Source organism: Drosophila takahashii, chromosome 2L (genome assembly GCF_030179915.1).
Source record: "Drosophila takahashii strain IR98-3 E-12201 chromosome 2L, DtakHiC1v2, whole genome shotgun sequence".
NCBI lineage: Eukaryota > Metazoa > Arthropoda > Insecta > Diptera > Drosophilidae > Drosophila > Drosophila takahashii.
In genome coordinates, this window is record NC_091678.1 from 36439084 (window position 1) to 36451347 (window position 12264).

Here is a 12264-nt window from a genome sequence, read left to right on the forward strand (position 1 = left end):
GTAGAGCAAGAGCAAATGTTCAAATAAAATCAATGCATAACGCCTTCACTCAAGAAGTTGAAGCCTTTGTCCTACCACTTATTGGCTGATCAACCGGCGCATCAATTAAATTCGGCAAGCCTACAAATAGCCTAAGCACTTTTTACTCATCAATATCGTTAAGCTTATACAATAAAATCAGTAACAATTTTGACTCCCACAATAAAGTTTTACTCATTTTGCATTCAACAGAGGCTGTCGCTCTAGTTTTCAGATCCTCATATGCAATCCTTAGTCCAACTGGTTCAAGTTCTAGTTGCGACGACTTTCTTAAACGGCAACAGCAAAGTCCCCATAGCAGACTTCTGCTAATCATTGACTCCCGTGTTCTACCGGCGCAGTCACAACATGATTCTTTGTGTTTTGGAAATCCTGTTCCTTTTAGCGGAAAGTGTTGGAAATACTGTATCTCTCTAGCAGGCGAAGGTGTGGGGAAAACCACGTAGAAACCTCATTTACCCCTCACTTTTTGTGTCACAGACGGAAGAAATTTAAGGGGTGAATGAGGATTTTTTTTCCTTTCCGCTTGTATGGAGAATCCTCACGAAAATATCATATTTTCCAGAGGAATGTTCCCTCTGGGTATTCCCGCAAAAGCCCGATTTTCGAAGCTTTTCTTGTTCTCTCTAAGCTCGAATTCGCTTCTGGTTTCGGTCTCGCTGCCATTGCGACATTGAGCGGCAAAGTGTCCTCTCTTCCCGCAGAACTTTCCATTATTTCGGCTATACTTTCGAGGTCAAGTATTAGTTCTGTTTCGATTTTGGTAGCCTTCTTCGCATCAAATCTAACTGCACTTTCATTTCTGTCATTACTCTTTCGCCTTTCCGATTTTTCCATTAGTTTTGTTTTTATAAAGGTGAAGGGTCTCGCGCTTCCAAGACAAAAACAAAATTTTCATATGACGGTGGAAGACTTGCCAATAACATAATGACAAATAACTCCTTGTTCAGAGAAATCCCAACTGTTGAAAGCTTTTTATGATATTTGAAAATTCTGTAACAAGTTTCTGATGAACGTCTCCGCCTTTCATACGCTTGTGTAGCAACATTTTGAACAAAGTCACCTTGCGAACTGGGCCTGATGGCTAATGAATCTGTTTTAGACTATCCCATACTTCCTTTGCGCTGCTACATTTTTGTACACCGCAAATTTGTGAAGCACTGATAGATAAAAGTAGCACTGCCATCGCTTTGTCATTTTGGACTTTCCACTAAGTGTACTCAGCACTACTTTCGTCCTCTGGTTATACCCGTTACTCGTAGAGTAAAAGGGTATATTGTATTCGTGCAAAAGTATGTAACAGTTAGAGGGAAGCATTTCCGACCCCATAAAGTATATATATTCTTGATCAGGGTCACTAGCCGAGTCGATCTAGCCATGTCCGTCTGTCCGTTTGTCCGTCTGTCTGTTTGTCTGTCTGTATGAACGCTGAGATCTCGGAAACTACAAAAGCTAGAAGGTTGAGATTTCCCACACATATTCTTTGGCTTCCTACGCAGCGCAAGTTTATTTCAGCCACGCCCCTCTAACGCCCACTAACGATTCTAAAATGTGTCCTGCGCCCACATCTTTAAAGATTTCCGAGAAGTATAAATGCAATTTTGTTGTGTATATTTATACCTATCGAAATGTAGAAGACATTTTTCAAATCGGACCACTCACTAAAAAGTTATACCCAATCAAAATATCTACATATATCTATCTCCCTCGCACTCCCTTTAGCTGAGTTACGATTATAGTCGGGACACCAACCCGAGTACAGCGTTCGCACTCCCTTTAGCTGAGTGACGGGTATTTAATAGTCGGGACACCAACCCAACTATAGCGTTCTCTCTGTTGGAAACCCTTCCCCACAAGTTTCGATGAACCAAAAAACTCCGCATGAGCACACACCAGGTGTCATAGTTTTTATCTTCGAGCTTCTCAATATTATACAATGAACGCATTTTAACTTTAGTTTCACAAAAAACCCACTGAATTCTTGCATCTATAAATTAGTTGTTTTTTGGACTTGAGTTGACGTCTTGGGCCCATAACCTGTTGGAGGTTAACTCGCTCAGTAGAACACTAGCCTATGAAAACCAAGTAAATGAGAATATCATCTAAAAAAGGTGAAATTTTTTTTACCGCGCATTTTAAATGTGATGTGGCTGTGGTGTTTGTCCATTTGCGCGGTTACACTTAAGGTTACGACTTAATGCAGAGTGCGACACCAATATATACATACATATGGGCACTTCCAAAATGTCGCTCGGGACATTTGCACACCTTTAAAGTTGAAAAAAAATTTTAAAACAATGGATTTTAAATTTAATTATGGGCTTTTCTTTTCACTCTTCCCAAGCTCTATTTTTGGTAAAAATCTTGATTTTGTACCACTTTTAGTTTTTAAGATATCGGTAAAAAACTGCCGTATTCGCTCGGGACAAAAATAGAAGTGGATTTCGGGGAAGTTCATACAACACCAGAAATTAGCGAATTCTGATGGAATATTTGAATGCTATTTTTTTTAGAATGTTGTTCAAACATGTCGCTGTGAAATGCTTTTGGTTTCACCCAAAAATTCTTTGCCGTTTTTTTTTTATGCAGTTTCAACCACATTCGCTCGGGACATGTCGCTCGGGACATTTTTTCCGACTGTTTTGTAAAGCGGATTTCTTTACCTCTATCTCTCAATTGCTGGATGTTTTGCTTTTAACTTAATAGTTTAGTATGTGAATGAAGCATTCAGTACAGAAAAATATCACATATTAGCATTCCTATAGGATAAATTAACAATAGAAGACAGGTCCAAAAAATAACAAAAAAATAGCCAAAAACTGATTTTTGCGTATATTGGTGGGGTTTGTCATAAAAATGATCAAACTATACTCCAAATTTGTAGTTAAGCTCAGTATCCAACTAATTAGAAACTAATATCGGGGCAAAATCATGTGGAAATATGTTTTATTCAAGTTTCAAGGTTTTTGGCTTGGTGGACTTTTTTTTGGAAGTGCCCATATGTGTATTTTATTTTTTTTTTTTTAGCGCGGAGTATCACGGCCATGGGTCATGTGTCGTACGACACGATTCGCAAGATGATAGACGCGATGTAGAAAATAAAGGTATAATATTAATCGTTTTAGGAGAGGCAGAGAGTCAGAATTTGATATAATAGGATAAAGTATATTATAGTCAGAACATAGTACTCTTAAAGGTTCATGCATGTCATAGTTAGATCTACAGTGATAGGGAGGGTAAGTTAATTAGGAGTAATCTACTAGAGTAAGAAGGTAAAATGCGGTTTTCATCCCAATTTAGGCGCCTTAGGGCAAAAAGTAAAAAGTTCTTTTGTACGGATTCGATAAGGTCAATATGAATTCCGTATTGGGGAATCCAGACGGGTGATCCATACTCAAGTATCGGCCGGACGAGCGAGATGAATATGGTCTTACGTCACAATAGAGACAGCTAAATTTTGAAATATTAGGGAATTGGTTAAGGATAACAAAAGAAAGAATTAAAAAAAACACAAATCGAATTGTGGGGTGCTTTTGAGACGATTACTGTTCTAATTTGTAACTCACACGCGCCGCCTAATTATTTCCGAATTAATTCCATTTTTTTTAGATTTTTATGTCAATCCGTTCTGGGAAAATTTGATGTGCATAATTTTCACCTGCCAGAGCTGCCATTTGCGACACCTGCCAGGACTGGTGAATACCCTAACTATATATAACAACTTAACTTTAGATATCTGTGTTAAGCTCTATAGTCGACGAGTGTATTACGTCGATAGGTCGCTTATTTGTTACTGAATGAATGCTTTTGAGGTACTCTATAACCGCGAGAAGTATTAATTCTTTAATACCGCTTTCGATTTTTAAGCCACTTTCGACTTCCGTTTGTCCATCCGTTTGACGTACTATGATGTGGCGGTGCATTAACAATTTGTATGTTAAACTGGTTACTTAGAAGGGTCTTAATTGTTTCGCATTTTATAAAACGTTTATTGTCGCAAAATATTATTTTTGTTCGTCGATAAAAATTAATAATTTGTAAAATCGCGGTTGATACGTCTGCAAAGGTTCTGGAAACAATTGGTTGGACAATTGAAAATTTTGATAATTTGTCTACACAAATAACACCAGTTTACAAAAAAAAACGATGAAATACGCACTTAAGGAAAACTTTGTTTTTCGTTAAGGTACATCTTTCTAATTAAGAGAAGGGTACTTACAATTTTTTGTATGGTACCTTTTTTTTTAATGTAAAAAACGTTTTTGATAATTTTTTAATTTCTAACTCGAGTTCTGATAAACCTATTTCGGCTATCAAATACTCATTTTACAAGTAATACAATGCCCTCTTACTCTTACGAGTTCTGATAAACCTATTTCGGCTATCAAATACTAATTTTACAGGTAATACAATGCCCTCTTATTCTAAAGGAAGCGTTTGCGACCCTAGAAAGTATATATATTCTTGATCAGGGTCACTAGCCGAGTCGATATAGCCATGTCCGTCTGTTCGTCTGTCTGTCTGTCCGTCCGTATGAACGCTGAGATCTCGGAAACTACAAAAGCTAGAAGGTTGAGATTTCCCACACACGTTTTTTTGGCTTCCTACGCAGCGCAGGTATATTTCAGCCGAGCGCCACGCCCCCTCAAACGCTCACCATCGCCCACTAATTTTAAAATGTGTCTCGCGCCCACACCTTTAAAGACTTCCGAGAAGTATAAATGCAATTTTGTTGTGTAGGGGAGAGTGGGGGAATTTCGTAACAGGGGCAATTTCGTCACCTGCAATATCTCGGAATCCATAAGTCGTAAAAATATATAATTTTTTTGTTTTAGTCCTTCAAGACGGCCAGACACAACCAATGGGTTTTTTTTTGCACAGAAGGCCAAGATAATTAAGCTATAATATTAAATGTGTTTTAATAGTTCAAAAGCTACATTTAGTTCTCGACGAAATTTTTTCTGTATGCCACAATTGAAAAGGGATAAGACACAGGTTTTTTTGTATAATACACAGTTCTATAATGTGCATTTCCGCGTTAGTGATGTTTAACTTCGCGCCTAATTTCGGAAGAAAAATAATTATTTCTTAAAATTTACTGTGTGGGGAAATTTCGCCACCCTATGCTTAGGGTAAACTCGCACCTATTTTAGATACATATTTTTTTTATTTGACGAGCTGGCTAACGAACAGACTACCGGCAGCAGCAACAAATATAGGACGTCAACAAAAATGGTACGCTTGATCAGTGTAGCATACTTACAGGCGTAAAGTTCCCTACATTTTTCAGGTGACGAAATTGCCCCAGTGGTGTGACGATTTTACCCCCCTATGTGGCGAGATTGCCCCAGTATATTGGTTTTATTTTTAATTTTTTATAAATCACCAAGGTAATTAAAAAAATAGGGGAATGTCACATTTTAAAGCTTGGTGCTAGCCGCATTCAACAATAAAAATATAAATATAATAACGTGTCTCAAAAAATAGCTTTGAAAAAATGCTGACGAAATTGCCTCACTCTCCCCTATATTTATACCTATCGAAATGTAAAAGACATTTTTCAAATCGGAGCATTCAATAAAAGTTATGCGCAATCAAAAAAATGTTATATATTCATCTCCCTCGCACTCTCTTTAGCTGAGTGACTGGTATTAGATAGTCGGGACACGAACCCGACTATAGCGTTCTTTCTTGTTTTTGTAATCTGGTGTAATCTGTAAAAAATATGTCAATATGTAATAACAGGCGCTCGGCGAGTGATCGCCGGATACCAAGATTGCTGACCTGGCAGGTTGACGACGGCGCTGCCAGCAAACAAAGGCCTCAAGCTGTGGCCGGAGTGGACCTTTAAGTTAGTCTAGATTTGTACTCCACAGCTTTAGATGTGCTAATACACAGATTTTTATAATTATTGTAATAATCCTCAGCCTAAAAAGGCTTAGGATGAATCGATATATAAAACAATAAATAAAATAAAAGACCTTATTCAAATTGATGCCCAACGTAGCCGATTCGCACGACAGTGTATTTGCAAAAGTAAATTGCAATTTGGGAATACTCGCGAGACGAAGTGCAGTGCATTCAAGAAAAGAAAAGTATTGCAAAGAAATACAGATAAAAAAAATACAAATACAAATTGTAAGTAAAATTGTTAAATAGCAGCGCAAAAAGTGCAGTGCATAAAAAATACAAACAAATTCCAATTAAAGTGCAGTGCGTTATTGCACAAAAAAGATATAAATTTCAACCCCGCCCCAAGCAACGGCAGCGGCAATAACAACAGCAACAGCGGTAGCAGCGGCGGTAGCGGCAGCAATATCAGCATCAGCAGCGGCGGTTTAGCAGCGTCGACAGTAGGAGCAGCAAAAGCAGCGACGGTTTAACAACGTCGGCGGTAGCAGCAGAATTAGGAACGTCGGCAGCGGCAGCTAAGCAGCGTCGACAGAAGCAGCAACAATAACAGTGTCGGCAGAGGAGCAGAGTCGGCAGAGGAGGAACAACGGCAGAAGAGCAACGTCGGCAGAAGAGCAACGTCGGCAGAAGAGCAACGTCGGCAGAAGAGCAGCGTCAACAACGGCGACGTCGGCAACAGCAGCAACAACGACGACAGAATAAAATATAAGAAGTGTGAATAGGCTTTTTGTAAAATCCATTCGCCATAAAAAAAAGTATTTGATAAGCAAATGAATTTTTTCCGATGTTCAACAGTGGGAACTTTACAAATTCCTTCACAAGTAATTTCTACCTTTTAATTTTTAAAATAAAATATCAATTAAAACAAGAAAATTTTTTCTTTGAAAATGTATTATGATAAAATTAAACGATTTTGGTATTTGATTATCGTAAGAAAAGAAGACAAAGATTTAGAAGACAAAAATAGTCAAATAGCTCTTTGTGATAAATTTTTTTTGCCATTGAAAAAATTGATAATAAATTCTTCGGCAAGTTCTTAGTCAAATTCCGTCACACCCATGAAATCCCTATGATACCTTTTTTATATATACGAAATATAGAAATAACATAACATAATATAAAAAACTTTTGGAAACAAAAATAGGGAAAGGAAAATCTCAGCGAGATCAACAAACTCAGGCAGACTGTAATCCATCTACCCGTAGGGCAACACTTATTTGAGACAGTGCTCTCACCGTCAATAATCCAGAAACCCAGCAGCAGGCAGTAAAAATGCAGGCAGAACAAATTGCGAGTATGGAGGTATGGAAAAACAACAGGATTTATTTGATGCAAAATTAGCCGCAGTTGTAGGGGAGTTAAACTCACTTAAGGTTAAAGATAACGTCCCACAAATGCAGACATTACAAGAAATCAAACTAAAGCCAGACGTACAGTGTAATGAACCCCTCGACATGGTCAAGTCAGTCCCAAAATTCGATGGCAAACAGGAACATTACGTTTCCTGGAGGCAGGCCGCCACCGCGGCTTATAAAGTATTCGAGCCTTATGACGGCAGTAGCAGAGATTATCAAGCTGTGGGAATATTAAAAAGTAAAGTAAGGGGACCAGCAGCTGCTGTGCTACCCTCTTTTATTACAGTATCTAATTTCCATGCCATACTGGCTCGCCTAGACACATGTAATTAAGAATTAATTAAGGCTAACGCTCCTATCTAACAAGATAATTATGACGCACGACGCAGCCGCAGCGGCCGTCTTAAATGAGCAACACAGAGTAGACGCTCTACATGCGTTCATATCTGGTTTAAAAAAACCTCTGAAAATAGCAGTTTTTCCGGTACAACCACGTGACTTGCCTTCGGCGCTAGCGCAAGCGCAAGAAGCTGAATCAAGTAACGAAAGAAGTGTCTTTGCAGCCACTTTCGCCCGACATAACGAGGAGAAAACGTATAGGACAAACAACCAGCGACAAGCGGGTTGGAAAAATTCCCAGGCACACTACGAACAAGATCAACAGTCGGGGGCAAAGAAAAAACTCCTCACTTCGTTAGGACTTTTCTTTTCCTCTTCTTAAAGTCGTCCCGAGTTTCATTACTCTTGTAATCTTGACTTACAATATTGTCATTGAGTATCGATAACATAACATATCCCTCCAATATTTTGTTTTCCAACACAAGATTTTAAAGCTAGGGTAATTCATTTCTTAGACTTTAATCTTATAGCATGTGTGCAGAGAATTCAATTGAACATTATTAAAGAAAACTGAATTACATTTAACGAAATTAAGATTAATTACTAATTTCAACATATTTAATATGATTTTAAAGTGTGTTATTTTGGATATGTGTGTGACTTTGGGTGGTTTCATAAACGAGAATCTGGTTTTTAAAGTACGAAATTTTCAGCTTGTCCGTTTGTCGAAGGGTGTCCAGAAGCTGTCAATCTGTGCCGTATTCTGTTATTCAACATGAAAGTTTTAAAATCATTAGAGGTAAACTGGCGACCATTGTCGCTCACTAAAACATCTACTAAGCCGTATCTGCAGAACAAGTCATTTAAAATTTTTATTGTAAACGATGAAGTAGTCTCCTTTGTTTTAGTAGTATAGTATAGTATAGGATCTCTCTTGGTTTCTCGTGAAATATCTTTAAAATTTATTTTGAAGACGTCATTAGATTGAATGAATTAAATATAGTTATTTTCCTCAAAATCTTTAGCCTTTCTCAACTGTGGCATTCTAGACAGACCATCTGCTATATTGTTCGGACCCTGTATATACTCAACACAATATTCAAAACCTGATAAAATAACGGCCCACCTTTGCATCCGTGCGGATGCCATCTGGGGTAATCCTTTTGTTTCTCCAAAAATGCCCAATAGGGGTTTATGGTCTATCCTTAAAGTAAACCTATTTCCCAAAAGGTATTGTTTAAGTTTGGTAACACAAAAAATAATTGATAAGGCTTCTTTTTCAAGAGTGCTGTTGTTGTGTTCACTTTTCGACAAAGCTCTAGACACAAATGCTATTGGTTTAAGTCCGTCATCAAAGCTGTGCGACAAAATGCCACCCACTGCATTGTTACTTGCGTCAGTTGTCAAAACAATAGGTAATTCTGAATTAAAATGGACTAATACCTGGTCTGAAGGTACGTCTCTTTTAATCGCATCATATGCCCTTTGGCATTCCTGAGACCAATCGAATTTTACTCCTTTACGAAGCAATAAATAAAGTGCGCTCATTTTCTTTGCAAAATTTTTTCCCGTTACAGTTATATCGTCTTGGTAAACAACAACTCCCTTTAAGCCCTGAAACAAACTTTCCATTACTTTTTGAAAAATGGCTGCGGCTGTTTTTATACCAAAAGGTAATCGTTTGACCTTAAGTAATCCTATATGAGTGCTCCAGGTACACAAGAGCTGGGACTTTTCATCTAAGTGAGCTGATTATAAGCGTTAGATAAATCCAGTTTGGTATATAATGTACCTCCCCCGAGTGCTGCGAAAATCTCGTCTATTCTTGGCAAAGGATACCTAACATCTATTAAATGCCGGTTCAACGTTACTTTGTAATCACCGCAAATCCTAATGTCACCATTTGGCTTTAGTATTGGAACTAATGGCGTTCTAGCACATCCTGTTCAACTAACATGCGTAACTTTAGCTCTACCTTGTTTTTCCATGCTAATGGTAAAGGTCTTGACTTGAAAACAAGAGAGAACGCTATAGTCGGGTGGGTGTCCCGACTTTGCAATACCCGTCACTCGGCTAAAGGGAGTGCGAGGGAGATGGATATAGAACGTTTTTTTGAATGCGCATAACTTTTTAATGAAGGATCCGATATGAAAAATGTCTTCTAAATTTTGATAGGTATAAATATACACAACAAAATGGCATTTATACTTCTCGGAAATCTCCTCCGGAGATCGTCTTCAGGGGATTGCTTTTAAATCAAAGCGCACGACGTCCGATTTGTCCGCCGATTTGTAAACTCAGTTTTTTTTTTTAGTGTAGCTTAACAGCTGTAACCGTAAATTGGTTAACAGTCACTAGTGCAAAACTAGTAGCAAATGGACTAGTTTTTTCCGATGACAAGAATATGAAAAATGGACAAGTTCGTTACAAGGAAATGGACATAACTTTAACTAGTTAACCTTCTTGACCCAACTAGTATTTTAATGGTCCAAAACTGATTCCGTTTCCTGCTGGGCAATAAACAAATCCCTGCAGGAAACGGAATCAGTTTTGGACTACACTACACAGTTTGTTAAACTACACTAAAAAAAATATTTTCACGAAAAAACAAAAAATTAATCTGTAAACCATCAAGTGATTGAATTTCACTAGTACTTGACGATGCCTAACTTGACGCTCTCCTAATTTAGTATCCAATTAATAGGCGAGGTCCTTAGAGAATTTCTGATAATTATTATGTAATCAAGTACAGTAAATTATATTTAAATGGAATTAAAACAAACTTACTTTTTTTGAGGCAAGTCGCCCTCTCTAGGACTTGAACCCGGGACCTTTGGATTTGTAGACACACTTACTGATTGAACCACACACGCATCACATTTTGTAATGCCCTAACAAGGTTTATGAATTTTAGTGTGACATAATTCAAAAACAGTGATTTTTCACATATATATTGCCTCGGATAGATTAAACAAAGTTTAAAATAAAACTAAAGCATCACCTAGCAAACAAAAAACAAAAAAAAATGTAAAGAGACTGGGGATTGAACCGAGGACCTCGAGTGTTTGATTTGTTTAGTGCTAAATTTCCCTAGACATTTACACTCTAGGCTATATTTTTGGATCATATGTGTTTCATTTGCAACTAGTTAAATTCCAGTTGCCCTTTAACTAGACCCTAACATGTATTTGTTCTACCAGTAAAATATTTTTAAGGTTTTTTTTGTCAGAAAGGTACTAGTCCGAGACAAGTTTCTTTTTTACTAGTTTTGTATTAATCATTTTTTCGGCTAGCACAAATTTTCTAGACCCTGTGTAGTCCAAATGCATTCAGACAAATTCCGGTTGCTTTATATTAGTTGCATAACTAGTTGTTTTTCAGACTAGTTCGCATTTTTCCTGCAGGGATTTTTCAGAAATTGAGCACGCCACACACACACGAAGAAGAAGACACAGGGATATTTTAAGGAATTGGATACTACTCGACACATACGGAGAAGAAAGATAAGAGTACTTTAAGTTATCGAAAAAAAAGAGAAAAAAATATTTTAAGTAATATTTCGTACAATTAAGTAAGATAAACTCAATATACAATTTTAAAGAAGAAAAACAGAGAAATAGATGTCAAAGCTCAATAAGGTGAAGGAGTCATTAAGGCCATTGACGAGGCATAGAGTCTTAAAAAGGGCTGCTAGTTTGCCAACAATCACGGAACAGAGTCAGGTAGAAACGACAGCACTAATTACGACAGAAGATAGGAATAAGGTACAAGGCATGGATAACCAAGCGATAGTTCAGCAACCGGTGATAGACATGTTAGGAGGAATTAAACTGTCTGATGTCATTAGGTCGATGCACGTGTATGAAGGCAGAGGGGAAAAGCTTAATGAGTTTATATTGAATGCAGAGGAAATTCTGTTAATGATTAGGGGAGCAGATCAGACTCCCCAGGGACTTTTGGTGTTGAGACAGATACGAAATAAAATTCAAGGGAAGGCAGACGACGTTCTGGTAAAGTCTAACTCGAGATTGAATTGGGATGAGATTAAACAGCTGTTGAATACTCATTTCGCAGACAAAAGATCAGAACCAGATCTACTGAGGGAATTGAATCAATTGGAAAACAGGAAATTGACGGTAGAAGCTTTTTATGATGAGATTTCAAACACACATAAGGCTTTATGTAATATCATCGACAGGACAGAGACTAACCAGACGGCGTTACAGACGAAGCAGAAACTGTATGAGGCAACTTGCCTGGAAGCTTTTGTTACGGGACTGAAAGGCAACTTGGGTAGTACAGTTAGGAGTAGAGAACCGAACACGTTGCAGAAGGCGTATGAAATAGCTGTTCGGGAAAGAGATATTTATTTGGGGACAAAGGAAGTGAATAAATATAGTAACCCCTTTAACACCGGAAGCTATGACAGACAACAATATCAGGGATATAATAAGAACAGAGGATTTAATGATTACTACTCAAGAGGCAATACTAGTTATAACGATCGATACAGACAGCAGGGGATGTTGGGCGCTAACAGAAGAGAGAACTACAAGTGGAATAGGGAAGAGACAGATACAAATAGGCGTCAGGATGAGCAGTCAACTGGAAGTAGCTC